Source organism: Muntiacus reevesi, chromosome 4 (genome assembly GCF_963930625.1).
Source record: "Muntiacus reevesi chromosome 4, mMunRee1.1, whole genome shotgun sequence".
NCBI lineage: Eukaryota > Metazoa > Chordata > Mammalia > Artiodactyla > Cervidae > Muntiacus > Muntiacus reevesi.
Genome location: NC_089252.1, coordinates 94,956,524 through 94,971,826, shown reverse-complemented (window position 1 = coordinate 94,971,826; position 15,303 = coordinate 94,956,524). Strand labels below are relative to the sequence as shown.

At 40.4% G+C, this 15,303-nt stretch overlaps 1 long non-coding RNA gene across 1 annotated transcript in view; it reads left to right on the top strand.

Moving 5' to 3' along the window:
• Positions 1 to 13,026, top strand: part of LOC136166703 (uncharacterized) — a 253,821-nt gene extending 240,795 nt beyond the window's left edge. Inside the window, exons 3-4 of the long non-coding RNA XR_010662981.1 lie at positions 7,818 to 7,933; positions 9,072 to 13,026. This is a non-coding gene — a long non-coding RNA (uncharacterized lncRNA). The remainder of the gene's footprint in view (positions 1 to 7,817; positions 7,934 to 9,071) is intronic.
• The last annotated feature ends 2,277 nt before the right edge of the window (positions 13,027 to 15,303 follow it).

Below are 15,303 nucleotides of genomic sequence, written 5' to 3'. Positions count from 1 at the left end.
ATCCACCCAGTTTCGAATCCCTTCACCGCCTGTTGCTTCATATGTGGTCCTGAGGAAAGACCTCCATTTCTCTAAATTTTAGTTTACTCCTGGGTAAAACGGAGTGGAGTCCCTCCTTGGGTGGTTGGGAATATTAAGTTAGATAATGCAGGCAAAGCACTTAGCACATAACAAAAGCTCAATAAGTGCTAAAATAACATAATAATTATTGTGATTATTACTACTATTTTCATTATTATTAATAATATCCCCTTCAACATGCCCCAGTGGTTGCTAGGATAAGAGGCTTGCCTGGAAAAGATGTCATTGCTCATGGATAAGTCTTATCTCTGTTTGTTTGTTTGTTTTCTACTTTCTACCCTTAGATCCTTTGGGAGACAGATAGCCAGGGAGACAGTTTGAAGTTGGGACTGGACTAATGGAGGCCCATGCAAATCCATCTGAGAATTATACACACAGTAAATCCTGGGACTGCAAAGCTATGCACAGTTAACATTTCCCTCAAAGCCATAAACCAGACACCGCTCATCCCCCCAACATGTTAGGAGCAGGTTTAATTAAACTCCTAAACAAGGAAACAGCAGTACCCAAAGGAGATGGAGGAATGTCTTGTGTCTAGACCAAATAAAGGAGAAACCATAAATACCAGGGCTCTGAGACATCAACATTTACACTCAGAAGGCTCTTCTTACTGCTAACCTGACTCTTTAATCCCTCAGAGATCTGCCCTTGACTACCTCCCTCTGAGCTGAGACAATTGGTCAAATAAGAGCACCTGCTTCTAGAGAGGTCAGAGAAGTTGAATGCTGAGTGTCCTACTTTCTATGAGCTGGACATTGTGCAAGGTCCTGGGGGCAAAAGATAGACACAATTCTTTCCCTTATGGAGCTAATGGTCCAGTGGTGCATGGAAACCCCCACCAGAGAATTTGCATCCATAAACGTAAAATTACAAGGAAGAGTATTATGAAGGAAAGACTCAGGGTGCTTTGAGATCCTATAATGTTATTTGTTTGCAAGGAGGATGGGGAAATTTTCCATTGGGAGCTAATGAAATCAGTGGTGATCTGGTGGAAGGATAGGGGTTCTTTAGATAACAGGAACAGGGGAGTGGTCTGGAGAGTGATGCTGGCAGAGAAACTGCATGTGCAAGGCACTTGTGGAAGGAGGGAGCTGAAAGAAGACCTGCTTGATGATAAGAGCAAAAGCATGGTACAAAATAAAGCTGGAGAGGAGAGGATGGTCAGAACTATGGTGACAGGCAGCCACCTTAACAATTACGGTGCTTATTGTAAGAGCAAAGAGAAGCCATTGAAATATCATGAGCAGTGAATTGATAGAATTTGCATTTCAAAGAAAATAGGAAGAGACTAGGCTGACAAGACCAGTTGGGAAGCTACAGGTTGTCTAGAAAGAGACAATGGTGGCATGGACTGTGTGATGACAGTGAAGCTGAAGAGAGGTGGATGATATATTCAAGAGATGGAACTGAGATGAGAAAACAACACTTTAGATCCGAAACTAGGAAATGCAGAGCTACGTTCTTCTAAAAAATAACATGGGAATTTAAAAGCCTACAAAAATAGATAACAGAAGGTTATTCAGTCTTACTGAGAAATAATAATGACATTTACAAAGGCATACTACTGCATTACAAACTTAGCTTAAAAACTATTTGCATTTTTTTTCCCAATAAGGGTGCCAAGATCATTCAGTAGAGAAAGGACAGTCTTCTAAACAAGTGGTGCTGGCAAACCTGAGTGTCCACAACCAAGAGAATGAAATTGGACCCTTACTTAATATCACATTAAAAAAAAAAACCAAAAATGGATCAAAGACCTAAGATTATAAAAATTTGACAAGAAAACATAAGACAAAAGCATCATGGTATTAGATTTGGCAATGATTTCTTGGATATAACATGTAAAGTAAAGACAGACAAACAAACAAAGTCTTGACTTGAATTAGAGCAAGAGATTTGAGTAGGCACTTCTCCAAGGAAGATATGCAAATAACCAATAAACACATGAAAAGATGTTCAATATCACTAATCATTAGGGAAATCCAAATCAAAACTCCAATATGCCACCTCAAATCCATAAGGATGGCTACTATCAAAACATTTTAAAAGTAATGTATTGGTAAAGAAATGGAGAAATTGGAACCCTTGTGTACTGTCAGTGGAAATATAAAACAACAGAGTTACTGGGAAAAACAAAAAATTAAAAACAGAATTACCATATGATTCAGCAATCCTGCTTCTGGTTATATTCCCAAAAGTATTGAAAGCAGGGTCTCAAAGAGATGGGTACACTCATGTTCACAACAGCATTATTCACAATAGTAGAAGACATGGAAACAACCCAAGTATTCATTGATAGATGAGTGGACAAACAAAACACAGTATATTCATACAATTGATCATTATTCAGCCTTAATAAGGAAGGAAATTCTGACACATGCTACAACATGGTGAAACTTGAGGACATTAATCTAAGTGAAATAAGCCAGTCACAAAAAGGGCAAATGCTGTATGATGCTCCTTATATGAAGAACTTAGAGCAGTCCGAGTCATAGAAATGAGAAAGTAGAATGATGGTTTCTGGAAGCTGGGGAGATGCAGAAATGGGGACTATTTTTCACTCAGGTCACTGAGATGGAAAAGAGTTCTAGAGATGGATGGTGGTGATGTGAGCACAACACTATGAGTGTGTTTATTACCACTGACCTTTATACCTAAAAGTGATAAAAATGACAAATTTTATGTTATATATACTTTACCATGATAAAATTTTGGGAGAAAAATCTGGCACAAAGTTGAGGATTCACAGTGGAGAGCCCAAAATGGAGATGGACTGCCTGTGCTCTAGTTAAGTGGAATATATAATTCCAGGACAAAAACTCCAAGTTTAAAAAAAAAAAAGGACTATTTGCTGGTGGCACTGTGGTTTTAGACTAGCACCCGAGTCAAATCAGAGTAGGTTCAGATCCAGCTCAGCCACTTCCTGGCAACTGATTAGTAATACCTTCATCCTGACCCTGAGTGTTCTTATCAGTACAGAGGAAATGGAGAGCCCAGCCTTGTTGGGTTATAATAAGGCTAGAAGGAGATTTAGGTGAGAATTAAATGCTGATCATGTGTTTCAGTTGCCTGACTTGAGCCTGGACTACCTATAGAATAGCTTGTATCTCACATAGGAAAAGACACAACAGAAAGATGAGGGTTGTTTCTTTGAGGACAGGAAAGTTGTACCACATCTCCATCCCTAGCAGAATAGAAGATCATTTTCAACAGTGATTGGTGGATTTAGAATTGTAGGTGTAGAGTAACCTCTCTCAAATCAAAGGATAGCGCAATGTTTTGAAACTTTTTGGGATCCCAGTCCTCAGAAAGAACATGCTATATGCTGTAAGCCAGTAATACACTCTTCATTCTATTTTCATTAAAAAAAAAAAAAAAATCTGGTTATGACTCACCAAAGTGATTTCCTGACCCTTAGGTCATGACCCACAGTTTGAAAAACACCCAGTTAGGAAATTCACAATCAAGCCCTTCCAGGAAGACTTCCGGAAGAAACCTAACCCTAACCCTATGGAGGTTGTTCCCATACTTGAATTCCCTTGGATTTTGATTCTAGGCTGTGACATACCATGAATTCATGACTCTTCTCTTGCCTCCCTAGAAATATTCACTGCTGGTGTGTCCTTCCTATCCTACCTTGCCTAACATCCTTCTTTAACTTTATATCCAGGGGACTTGATTTAAGATGCTGGGACAGTTTAATACATATTTATGGTTGTAAAAGAGTTGGACATGACTTTGTGACTAAATAACAACAACAACAATGATGGTAGACATAGGTGCATGTGGCCAGAGAAACTAGCATCAGTTTCAAGTTGGTCAAGCACAGACTCGGTGCCTTGCACTGTGCAAAGCTTAGGAAGAGACTGGGGCTCTTCCAGATTCCCAGAGCCTTCAAGGCTGAGGATGAGTTCAGAGTGAGGAGCAGAGCACACAAGCCCAAAGGGGACATCTCTGAGGGCTCCTGAACAGAGATGCATCATGGTCAGAAATGTGCCCTGTGCTAGAGAAGTGTCTTTAGCCATAGAAAGACTCAGTTGCCTAGAAGCAGAGGAATGCCATAGACCTCCTTGCCAGGCTCAAATCTGTGAAATAACCCACACGCTGGGCGCTCACCTTCATGTGTGAAGTGCACAGAGAATCAAGCAAATGCTGAATGCCAGCAGGCTGGAAAAAGAACTGATTTTTTCCCCCATAGCTGTTTAAGCTTAGAATGGGCATTCAAGACTGAAAAGCAGCTGAAAAACCAACACACTGGTGAGTTCATAGCAGCCTTGCTAAGGCAGAGAACTTTGGGCTTGTTAGGAGGCAGACAACACTGGATCCCCATTTTCCTCTACCTCCTTTAAAACTGTTTGACTATGAATGTTTCTTTACTTCCTGAGCTGTTCCTTTCTCAGTGTAAAGTGGACTGATAAAAATACTTATAGAACAGGGCCATTAGAAGCAAATGAGATAATGCACGTAAAGCCCCCAGTAAGATCCCAGTAAGGACAAGCCTTTCATAAACATAAGCCAGAGTTATTATTTTCCAACACACAACATAGCGTAATTGAGGGGAAAAAGGCAGCCACCCAAAACAGCCTTTCACCCATCAAGCCAAAAGGACATAGTTTCCTAGTGAGAAAATGTAGATGCTCAGACCTGACTGCTCCCGGAACAGCACAAGATTCTATCTCAGGAGTCTCCGTGTTAACGCCAGTGTGCACATGTTCCTTAGCTGAGGACCATCTGTTAGCACTGCAGATGCTGTCATGCAGCTCCTGGGCTTGCCCTTTGTGGTAGGATGCCTCTGGTATCAGCAACCTGCCCTGGGGCAGACCTCCCAGGCTCAGAAGACTTCAGCCAGTCTCAGAAGCATTTAGGAAGCAAGTTTTGGTAGACACTCACTGGAGACCTTAGTAGTCTCCTCTTCCCTTTGATCTCCTGGTTTCCCCACATAAGCCACTGTCACTTCCTGCTCCCCTGGGAAGACCTTTGGGGCCTCTACCTGTTCCAATTCTAACCAACTCCCAGGCCTGCATTCTCCATGCAACAGTCCTAGAGGACTCCAGCACGTATCCATCCTTCCTTTCACTTTACTGAGCATCTGCAAGCAATGCTATCCAACACAAATGTGAGTCAGACACATAATTTCCCATTTTCTAGTAGTCATATTAAAGAGAGTAAAGAAAAGAGGTGAACTTGAATGTAAGAATGTATTTTGAAGTCTGGCACGTATTTTGCACTAATAGTACATTTCTGTTTGGACTAGGCACATTTCCTCTAGTCACATGGAGCAAGGAGATTTTGACTACTTGGTGGTGGTGATTTAGTCGCTAAGTCGTGTCTGAACCTGTGTGACCCTATGGACTCTAGCCTGCCAGGCTCCTCTGTCCATGGAATTCTCCAGGCAAGAATACCGGAGTGAGTTGCCATTCCCTCCTCCAGGGGATCTTCCCGACCCAGAGATCGAACCTGGGTCTCTTCTATTGGCAACCAGATTCTTTACCGCTAAACCACCAGGGAAGATTTGACCACTTAATACCCCATCAAAAAAAAAAAAAATATTTCATGAACATTTTTTTCATATTGATTACAGATTGGAATGATAATAGTTTGGCTGGATGAGGTGAGATAAAATGTAGTGTTTATACTGAATATTCTGGCTCTTAGGGTTCTACAGCTGGGTCCACCTCTGAAACCAATAGGCACATGGAATAAAAATGAAATCCAAAAAAAAAAAAAAAAAATGAAATCCACGTTTGTTCTTCCCCCAGCTCCTCAAGCCACAGTTCCTCTGGTAAGAGATAAGGCTTCTCCTCACTCAGGGTTTTAGGTACCTGCCTAAAGTCGGCTTCTGTTGCCTGTGACCATGACCTCAGCTTCCAGGACTGAAACTTGCCTGTGGGCTGGAGTAAGAGAGGAAGGAAAAAGAGAAAACGTGTACGGGATTGTCCCCACTCTCTCTGACCCTGAGGGGGCCACTTCATGCTCCATTGAAAAAGATGCAGGGGTGTCTGTTTGCGCCCATGTGCTATGTCAGGATTTATGTCGCCCTTGAGCCCAGGCTAGGAGACCTGGGCGGGAAGTCCCCAGGAAGCTCATGGTCTCATTTTTACTTAGCATTCTGGCTTCATTTCTCAGTCTGTCTGCTACCACTTACTTTCCTAAGACCTCGGATAGAAGTTCTGTGCATCTTGTCCTGGGATTTTGTTTGCCTTCAGTGGGAGAAACAAGGTAGAAGGTGCTTACTTCATTGTAACCAAAACCAGAATCCTCAAGAAACCTTTTATTTTTTTCAGTGTCCTGTTGCTTTCAACCACTGACATGAGTGGTATCTATAGAAACTTAAGCTTGGATTAATTAGGATATCATATTCCCAGACCATGCCAAGTATCTATGATAACCACATACTTAGAATGGAACAGAACAGCTTTTTTTTTTTTTTTTTACATTGAGAACAGATACAAAGGGATTTCAACACTTGTCCTTGACTCGGAAATAAACTAATGATCACAGTTGACTTGTTTCTTTGTGAAAAGTTTAAACATCTATTACCCTGCATTACTGACTCTGTCACATATGTGTTTAATTAGGTAATGTATATAGCCTCCATGGTTTTAGACCACATTTTTGTAAACATCTGACTTGATAAGGCAGCTGTGGATTTTATTTATTTGGAATCTCTGATCTCCACTCATGGTAGCCTGAAGTTTCCTTTAATGGTAGACAATAGATTTTGTAACTAAGGCTATACTGCTGAGAAGTAATACATCCATTTATTCATGTCAACTAATTTCCAAAAGCATTGCTCACCTAACCAAAAAGGAAGTGATCCACACTTGAAAAACCATTAGAGGACTAGTCATTACTTTGGACATATTATGTGCTCAAATACTCACACAGAGCTGGTAATGTACTGATAATGATGAACTAAATTCCAGAAAACATTGTGAAATTATTTGGTGGCTAAGAACATTAGAAAAGAACAGTTATTGGAAATGATAATGTGGATATTTGCATAGTAATAACACAAAATATTTTTATTCAAATGACTATTCATCCTTATAGTCACCATTTCTGAAATGTGATTATGATGTGTAATCTGTTTGCTAAACACCCTCATGTTCATAATTTGTGAGTAACTCCAGGTGTGTTCTGCTTAAAGCAAACCTTGTATATAAAGTCTGAACTGAATAAATGAGATACATATGAAGAAAATCATTGAGGTTTTAAAACTAACTATTTTGTTTCCTTTACAAACAATGAAACTATGCACAATTGGGAAGATTGTAGACCCCAATGATAAGGGGGAAATACATGGGCTTTGGAGTCAGAAACACCAAGCTTCAAATTTTTGAAACTAATCTAAACCTCAACCTTGTCATCTGTGACTTGTGGAAGAGAGCTGTATGTATGTCAAAGGACTATAGATAAGCACATAATATAATGCTGCTCATGTTCATAGCACAATCAAGGACAGGGTGAGTGCCCAATATCAATATATTATAACTACTCTGTAATATAAGGATTATTTGCATGGTATATAAAATGAATTATTTCTCAGTGGTTGAAATGCACATATTTTTCAACTATATGGGTTTGTTCTATTACCTATGATGTTGCAGAAGAATGATTGCATGAGGAATAAGCCTGGTAGGAAATATGCCAGCATCAAATATTTGAATTTTCATGATTTTACAACTCTTATCTCCTGAATAAAATCCTTTTTAACAGTCATCTTATTTTCTTAGGCTCTTTTTATCTTCATCACTTACTAAGCACCCAAAATGTGTATTTGAGGATCTACAGAACCCATGTGAGACATAATCCTTTCTAGCTGTGAAAAAGACAAGATGTACCAGAAAAGGTAATCTTTGGGAATGAGGATTATTTGTGCCACTAAAATTCGTGACAGAAAGAAGGCAAGTTCATTCACTCCTTTCTTCATATCTTGCTTAATGGGTGGTGGTTTTAATGAGATAAAAATACTTAACCATCCTACTGTGCTTTCAAGTGGGATGAGTCATTTGAATAAGAAGAGAGCAAAGCTGAGATGTCATCATACTGGGGTATGGAGTTTAGGAATTCCGTTATCATTAAACAGCAATATCATTCTTTAAATACCTATTGAATATATCATTAAATACCTATTGAAATATCATTCTTTAAATACTGGCCTCTTTGCTAGGTATTTTCACATTTAATCTACACAATAAGGATGCATTATTACCTCCATTATACTTTTGTGGTTCATGAGGTTTAAAAACGCTTAGTAACTTACACAAAGCACAGAGAGCAAAGTCTCTACTTAAACCCAGGAGTGTCTGCTTTTTTTTTGGTACTATTCCTGAGGTCCACTCAAGAATATGTTTCTGTTGTTGCTCATTCAGTAAGTCATGTCCAGCTCTTGTGGCCCCAGAGACTGCAGCAAGCCAGGCTCAGCTGTCCTTCACTCTCTCCTGGAGTTTGCTCAGATTCACATCCTTTGACTTGGTGATGCCATCTAACCACCTCATCCTCTGTGACCCACTTCTACTTTTGCTCTCAATCTTTCCCAGTATCAGAGTCTTTTCTGATGACTTGGCTCTTTGCATCAGGTAATCAAAGTATGGGAGCTTTGGCTTCAGCAGTGGTGAAGTAACTCCTATGAATATTCAGGATTGACTTCTTTTAGGATTGACTGTCTTTAGTCAAGATTAAAGGCAGGAGGAGATGGGGATGACAGAGGATGAGATGGCTGGATGGCATTACAGATGTGATGGACATGAGTTTGGACAAGTTCTGGGAGTTGGTGATAGACAGGGAAGCCTGGCATGTTGCCGTCAATAGGGTCACAAAGAGTTGGACACGACTGAGCAACTGAACTGAGGACTGATTGTAATGCTGTAGAATGAAATGTCAGCTCCTGTTGAGTATGTTCCTGTTATCCTTTCTTAAGCAAGTGAAGTTCTGATGATTGAAGCATGGTACTTGAACCATAATTCCCTCACTTCTGTTTCTGGCAGGCATTGCTAACTGACAACAGGACTCTTCTGCAAAGAAACTGGATTTATCCTCAGAATTCTTCTCAACACAGCCTTCCAAAGCAGTCACTCTCAAGCAACTGACCATTACGAGCACTAAAAACCACTTGACATCTCTCCTACAGCACCTTGTTAATGAACCTACGAATAGCACATATTATACTATACTTCAATTATTTGCTTCCTTTTAGTTTTACAGAGACAGAACAATTTAATTTCCTGAATCTAGTCTCCTATGCACCGTTGACCATAGAACACAGTGGGCACCCAGGCAAAGTTTTGCTGGATTGAATGTAAGTAAATACCAGGGCTTCCCTGGTGGTCAGAGGGTAAAGAATCTGCTTACAATGCAAGAGACCCATGACTGATCCCTGGATCAGGAAAATTCCCTAGAGGAGGAAATGGCAACCCATCCTAGTATTTTTGCCTGGAGAATTCCACTGACAGAGGAGCCTGATGGGCTACAGTCCATGGGGTTGCAAAGAGTAGGACACGACTGAGTGAATAACACTAGGCACTAAATACTTTTAGATTAGATCTATTTAACTACCAAATGCTAAACATATGTAATTGGTTAATAATTAGAATGTCTAACCTTTTAATAGAGGAAAGCAATAGAATGGGAAAGACTAGAGAGCCCTTCAAGAAAATTAGAGATACCAAGGGAACATTTCATGCAAAGATGGGCTCAATAAAGGACAGAGATAGTATGGACCTAACAGAAACAGAAGATATTAAGAAGAGGTGGCAAGAATACACAGAAGAGCTGTACAAAAAAGATCTTCATGACCCAGATAATCACAATGGTGTGATCACTCACCTCAAACCAGACATCCTGGAATGTGAAGTCAAGTGGGCCTTAGGAATCATCACTACGAACAAAGCTAGTGGAGGTGATGGAATTCCAGTTGAGCTATTTCAAATCCTAAAAGATGACGCTGTGAAAGTGTATTCAATATGTCAGTGAATTTGAAAAAATCAACAGTGGCCACAGGACTGGAAAACGTCAGTTTTCATTCCAATCCCAAAGAAAGTTCATGCCAAAGAATGCTCAAACTACCACACAATTGCATTCATCTCACATGCTAGCAAAGTAATGCTCAAAATTCTCCAAGCCAGTCTTCAGCTATATGTGAACCGTGAACTTACAGATGTTCAAGCTGGTTTTAGAAAAGGCAGAGGAACCAGAGATCAAATTGCCAACATTCACTGGATCATCAAAAAAGCAAGAGTTGCAGAAAAACATCTATTTCTGCTTTACTGACTATGCCAAAGCTTTTGACTGTATGGATCACAATAAACTGTGGAAAATTCTGAAAGAGATGGGAATACCAGATCACCTGACCTGCCTCTTGAGAAACCTGTATGCAGGTCAGGAAGAAACAGTTAGAACTGGACATGGAACAACACACTGGTTCCAAATAGGAAAAGGAGTACATCAAGGCTGTATATTGTCACCCTGCTTATTTAACTTATATGCAGAGTACATCATGAGAAACGCTGAGCTGGAAGAAGCACAAGCTGGAATCAAGATTGCCAGAAGAAATATCAATAACCTCAGATATGCAGATGACACCACCCTTATGGCAAAAAGTGAAGAAGAACTAAGAGCCTCTTGATGAAAGTGAAAGAGGAGAGTGAAAATGTTGGCTTAAAGCTCAACATTCAGAAAACTAACATCAAGGCATCTGGTCTTGTCACTTTATGGCAAATAGCTGGAGAAACAGTGGAAAGAGTGGCTGACTATTTTGGGGGGCTCCAAAATCACTGCAGATGGTGGCTGCAGCCATGAAACTAAAAGACACTTACTCCTTGGAAGGAAAGTTATGACCAACCTAGACAGCATATTAAAAAGCAGAGACATTGATTTGCCAACTAAGGTCCATCTAGTCAAGGCTGTGGTTTTTCCAGTAGTCAGGTATGGATATAAGAGTTGTACTATAAAGAAAGCTGACCACCGAAGAGTTGGTGCTTTTGAACTGTGGTGTTGGAAAAGACTCTTGAGAGTCCCTTGGACTGCAAGGAGATCCAACCAGTCCATCCTAAAGGAGATCAGTCCTGGGTGTTCATTGGAAGGACTGATGCTGAAGTTGAAGCTCCAATACTTTGGACCCTTGATGTGCAAATACCTGACTCATTTGAAAAGACCCCGATGCTGGAAAAGATTGAGGGAAGGAGGAGAAGGGAACGACAGAGGATGAGATGGTTGGATGGTATCACCAACTCGATGGACATGAGTTTGTGTAAACTTCAGGAGTTGCTGATGGACAGGGAGGCCTGGAGTGCTGCGGTTCATGGGGTCACAAAGTCGGACAGGACTGAGCGACTGAACTGAATTGAACTGAACCTTTTATAAACACTTACTGTTCGCCATGTATTTACTTAAGTGGTTCACAAACATCCTTTTAGCTAAAACAATGAAGCTATGGAGATGAATATATTATCTCTATTTTATAAAGAATGATACTAAAAATTCAGAGAGCTTAAATGATTTGTGCAAGATCACAGGACCCAACCCAGGTATTCTGACCTCCCCTCAAACCTGCACTCTTAACCACTACACTGTTTATAGCAGGAAATCCACATAAAATATACTTTTTACTCTCATAACATATTATATAAATGTATTACTGTATCACTGCTCCTTTCTGGCTTTCAGAAACTTTACCAGGTGATCCCTGAACTTTACTTCAAAATGTTACCAGAAAATCGATATTTCAAATATCTCTCATCCTTCTTTCAGTCAACATACACATACAAACAAACCAAAAACCAAACAAAGAAAAAAGAAACTTGTAAATTGACAGATGGCTGAATTAAGATCCTAGAAGTCGCTCTCCTTTTTTAGTTCCTCTCCACCAGATCCATTTCAGGGTTTCTTCCGTGCTGGCCATGGAGACAGGTGCTATGGGTACAAAGATGAATAAGACTTATTCTCAGATATCAAAGTCCTCACAGTCCAGTGGGAAGGCAGTTGCAAACAATGATGCGGCTGTCATCAGCAGAGTCAGGGGAGGCCATGGGTAAATGAAGATGCAACACTTAGCTTTGCCCTGAAGAACCCTGGGCAGTGGACGAGAGTCATCCAGGAGGGAAGCAAGGAAGGGTACACCATGGAAAGAATATAGGCAATGTGATGCTTTAGAGTCTAAACCCAGGCACACCCTGGACGTGATTACTGATGTCAAAGTCTTCACAAATATGCTTTCTCTCTCTCAAGGTGTCTGGGACTTTCAAACAGAACTCTAGTAGGTGTGTCCAGGAACTCTAGAGTCCCGGGCATTAAGGCTACCATTGTACATACGCTTCTTACACCAACACATGGAAAGGGTCCACTATTTATAATTTTAATGCAGTGATTGATCTTGGTTGTTGAAGGAGATCATGAGTTTTTTAGGGTTTGAGCATACCTTTTCCGTGCCCTGAGGGTCCACCTTCTGAAAACAATGAATGCCTCATGAGCCTTTTCTTTCAGAACCTAGACCTTCAAAAAGAGGCCCATAACTTTCCCCAGTTTCCTATGGAAGACAGTACTCAAGTGACAGATGGTCTGATAATCTGCCAAAACGTTCTCCTTGCACTCTAAGGTCAACTCTGTTTTACTGAAGAGTTTTCACTCACACCAGTACCATCTGGAGCCCACGTCCTCTATCTTAAGCTTCAAATAAATCCCTGTTTACCTCAGAAATGTTTGCCAAGAGACTGCTTGCTAAAAAAAATGACCAGTTTCTCCCCTTTGAGGCATGCCTTTGCAATATATGACGCCTAGGAGGAATGTAATAAATGACTGTCCACTGGGATATGCCTTTGGATGCTGCAAAAGATGCTGATCGGGCACAAAGGTTGGGCAACTCCAGATAAATCTTTTTGTGTGTGCGGGGGGTGGAAGTCTGGCAAGATTACACAATTTTCTTTCAGCTGGAGCATCCTAATCTGAATTAAAGCTGCATGTGCTATATCAACACTCTGACTCAATACCACCGCCGTTTCTCTGCCAAATATCTTTTCAGGTCTCGTGATGTGTAAGTGTGGGGCACATTTTGATATGCTGAAGTATGTATATAGAAGAAGAATGGATGGGGCCTTGAAGATGGACTTCAAATCCTGGAGGGATCATGTGCTCTTGTGTTCCTGGCAAATCCTGAGGAATGCTTTTGTTATGTCTTCCTCACCGAATGCTGGTGTCAGGTTTATGACTAACACCTTTCTAAAGGGAAATGTGGGGCCTTGGTCCTCATGCTTTCTCTCTGGGACAACATAGGATTTCATGTTTAAAACAGGTAGATACAGGATTTATGCTCCAAGGTGTTATCTAAGCCCAGTACTGAGTCCAATGCACTGTGGGAAATGCCCCAAGCATTTGAGCTAAGCTACTAAGAAGGACAAGGAAGCTAATTAAGTTACTCGTTTTTTTGTGTGCCAGCCATTTGACCACTGATGCTCTGAGCACAGGTCTGCCTGCCAAGACTGGAAGTGGACCACTCCTGTACTTTTGTGTTGACTTCCCCGAGAGCAGGAAAGCATCCCTTTAGTCTTTCAAGTGGACCCGGATGCAGAGTTAACCAGTTTTAACTCCTTTTTGGGCTTGATTAATAGTCTTTTAAGTCAATTCCTGGTAGGAGGTAAATCTTACATTAATAATTTTTTTTTTTTTTTTTTTTTTTAGAAACAGGGAAATGAGTAATCCTTAAGATTGTGGCCAGGAAGAAAATTTGGAACTTTACCAGGCTTTTCTCCTTGGGGGGGGGTGGGGGTGGGGCGGTTACAATTACAAAAGCTATTAAGGTAAATTTATTTAGAAAATCACTTATGCTTCTATTATCTAAGAATGCATTCACATTTTTATTTTTTAAAAATCTAGTCTTCTAAGTAAATATTTTTAAAAATAGGTGGGATAATGGTGTATAAATGTTTACAGAATGCACTTTCTCACTAAAGATCTTGTGGCCATTTTCCCCTATACTTATTTCCTAAATATTTAAAAAAATGTGATCTTTAAGTGTCACCTAGAGGGACATTATGTAAAATCAAACCAGGAAATATATCATGACAGTTCATAGGGAAGGTTCCAGTAAGAAAGGCCTGAGCTTCAATTCTGGTTCTCACACTAACAAACTGAATTATCACAGATGATATGTAAATAGTTCCATAACATTTACTATGCAATGTTGTGTAGCAAAAACTTTGCTAAGGGCTTTACATGTATTAATTTCACTAAATTTTAGAACTCCACTTGGCTACTTTATTCCTACTTCATTGATGAGAAACAGAGACTAAGCAATGTTTACTATTTTATCTCACAAAGTGAATATAAGTACTTGATCTGGCCTCTGTCTGTTTCACCAGATTGAGTTCCCACCCTTTTCCTCTCACTGTTGGATATCTGATCCCCATGGTCAGTTCCCCTAATGCCTGACTCTCTCTTTTCTTGCAGACTTAGTACTACCGCCAACTCTCATCCCTCCTCTTCACCCTTTAATGTCTCCCCCGAATGCAACTTACTCAAGGAAAACTTTCTGGTACTACATTAAACCTCTCCTGGGAGCCTGCAGTTTCATTTACAGCACTGATGGAGAGTCGTTCTTTTCATAAGTGTGCGTTCACTATCCATCTCACCTGCTACACTGAGGTGCCAGGATCCTTTCACATCTGTATCCCATCCCATAGTGTGAATAATGCACTCATTAATGACACATCATTTTCAACTCTTTAACCATCCATATATTCAGTTCCCATCAGCTCATTTCTAATCCTGTGACTTTCTACATGACAAAGAGGAAGGATAAGAGATGACCAAAATTGCCAAGTTAAATTAATTGTAGGACTGTGGGTGAGTAACCCTGGGAAGGAAGGTATTTTGAAAGCCTTGTCCATTTTATGCTCCTTTGAGAACGGAGGAACAGAGGAACAGAAAGAACAGATTCCTTTGGAATCTGTGCACACTATTTTTTTGCCAAGAGAGTGTGTGGATGGCTGTGGAGGTAATGCTACTACATTCACGCCACTTTTTTTTTTTTTTTTTTTTTTTGCCAACATGAAGCTTTAAACCCACGCAACTGTCACCAAGCAAAACTGTGAATATGCCAGGTCTTAGCCACAGAGCTTCTCCTACCATGGGTGGTCAGGAGGGGATAAATGATCCTAAACTGTGTTATTCTAAGGCTCACTGATTCCACACACTTCCTCAGGTAAAGGGGCACCATTGCCTTAGTCT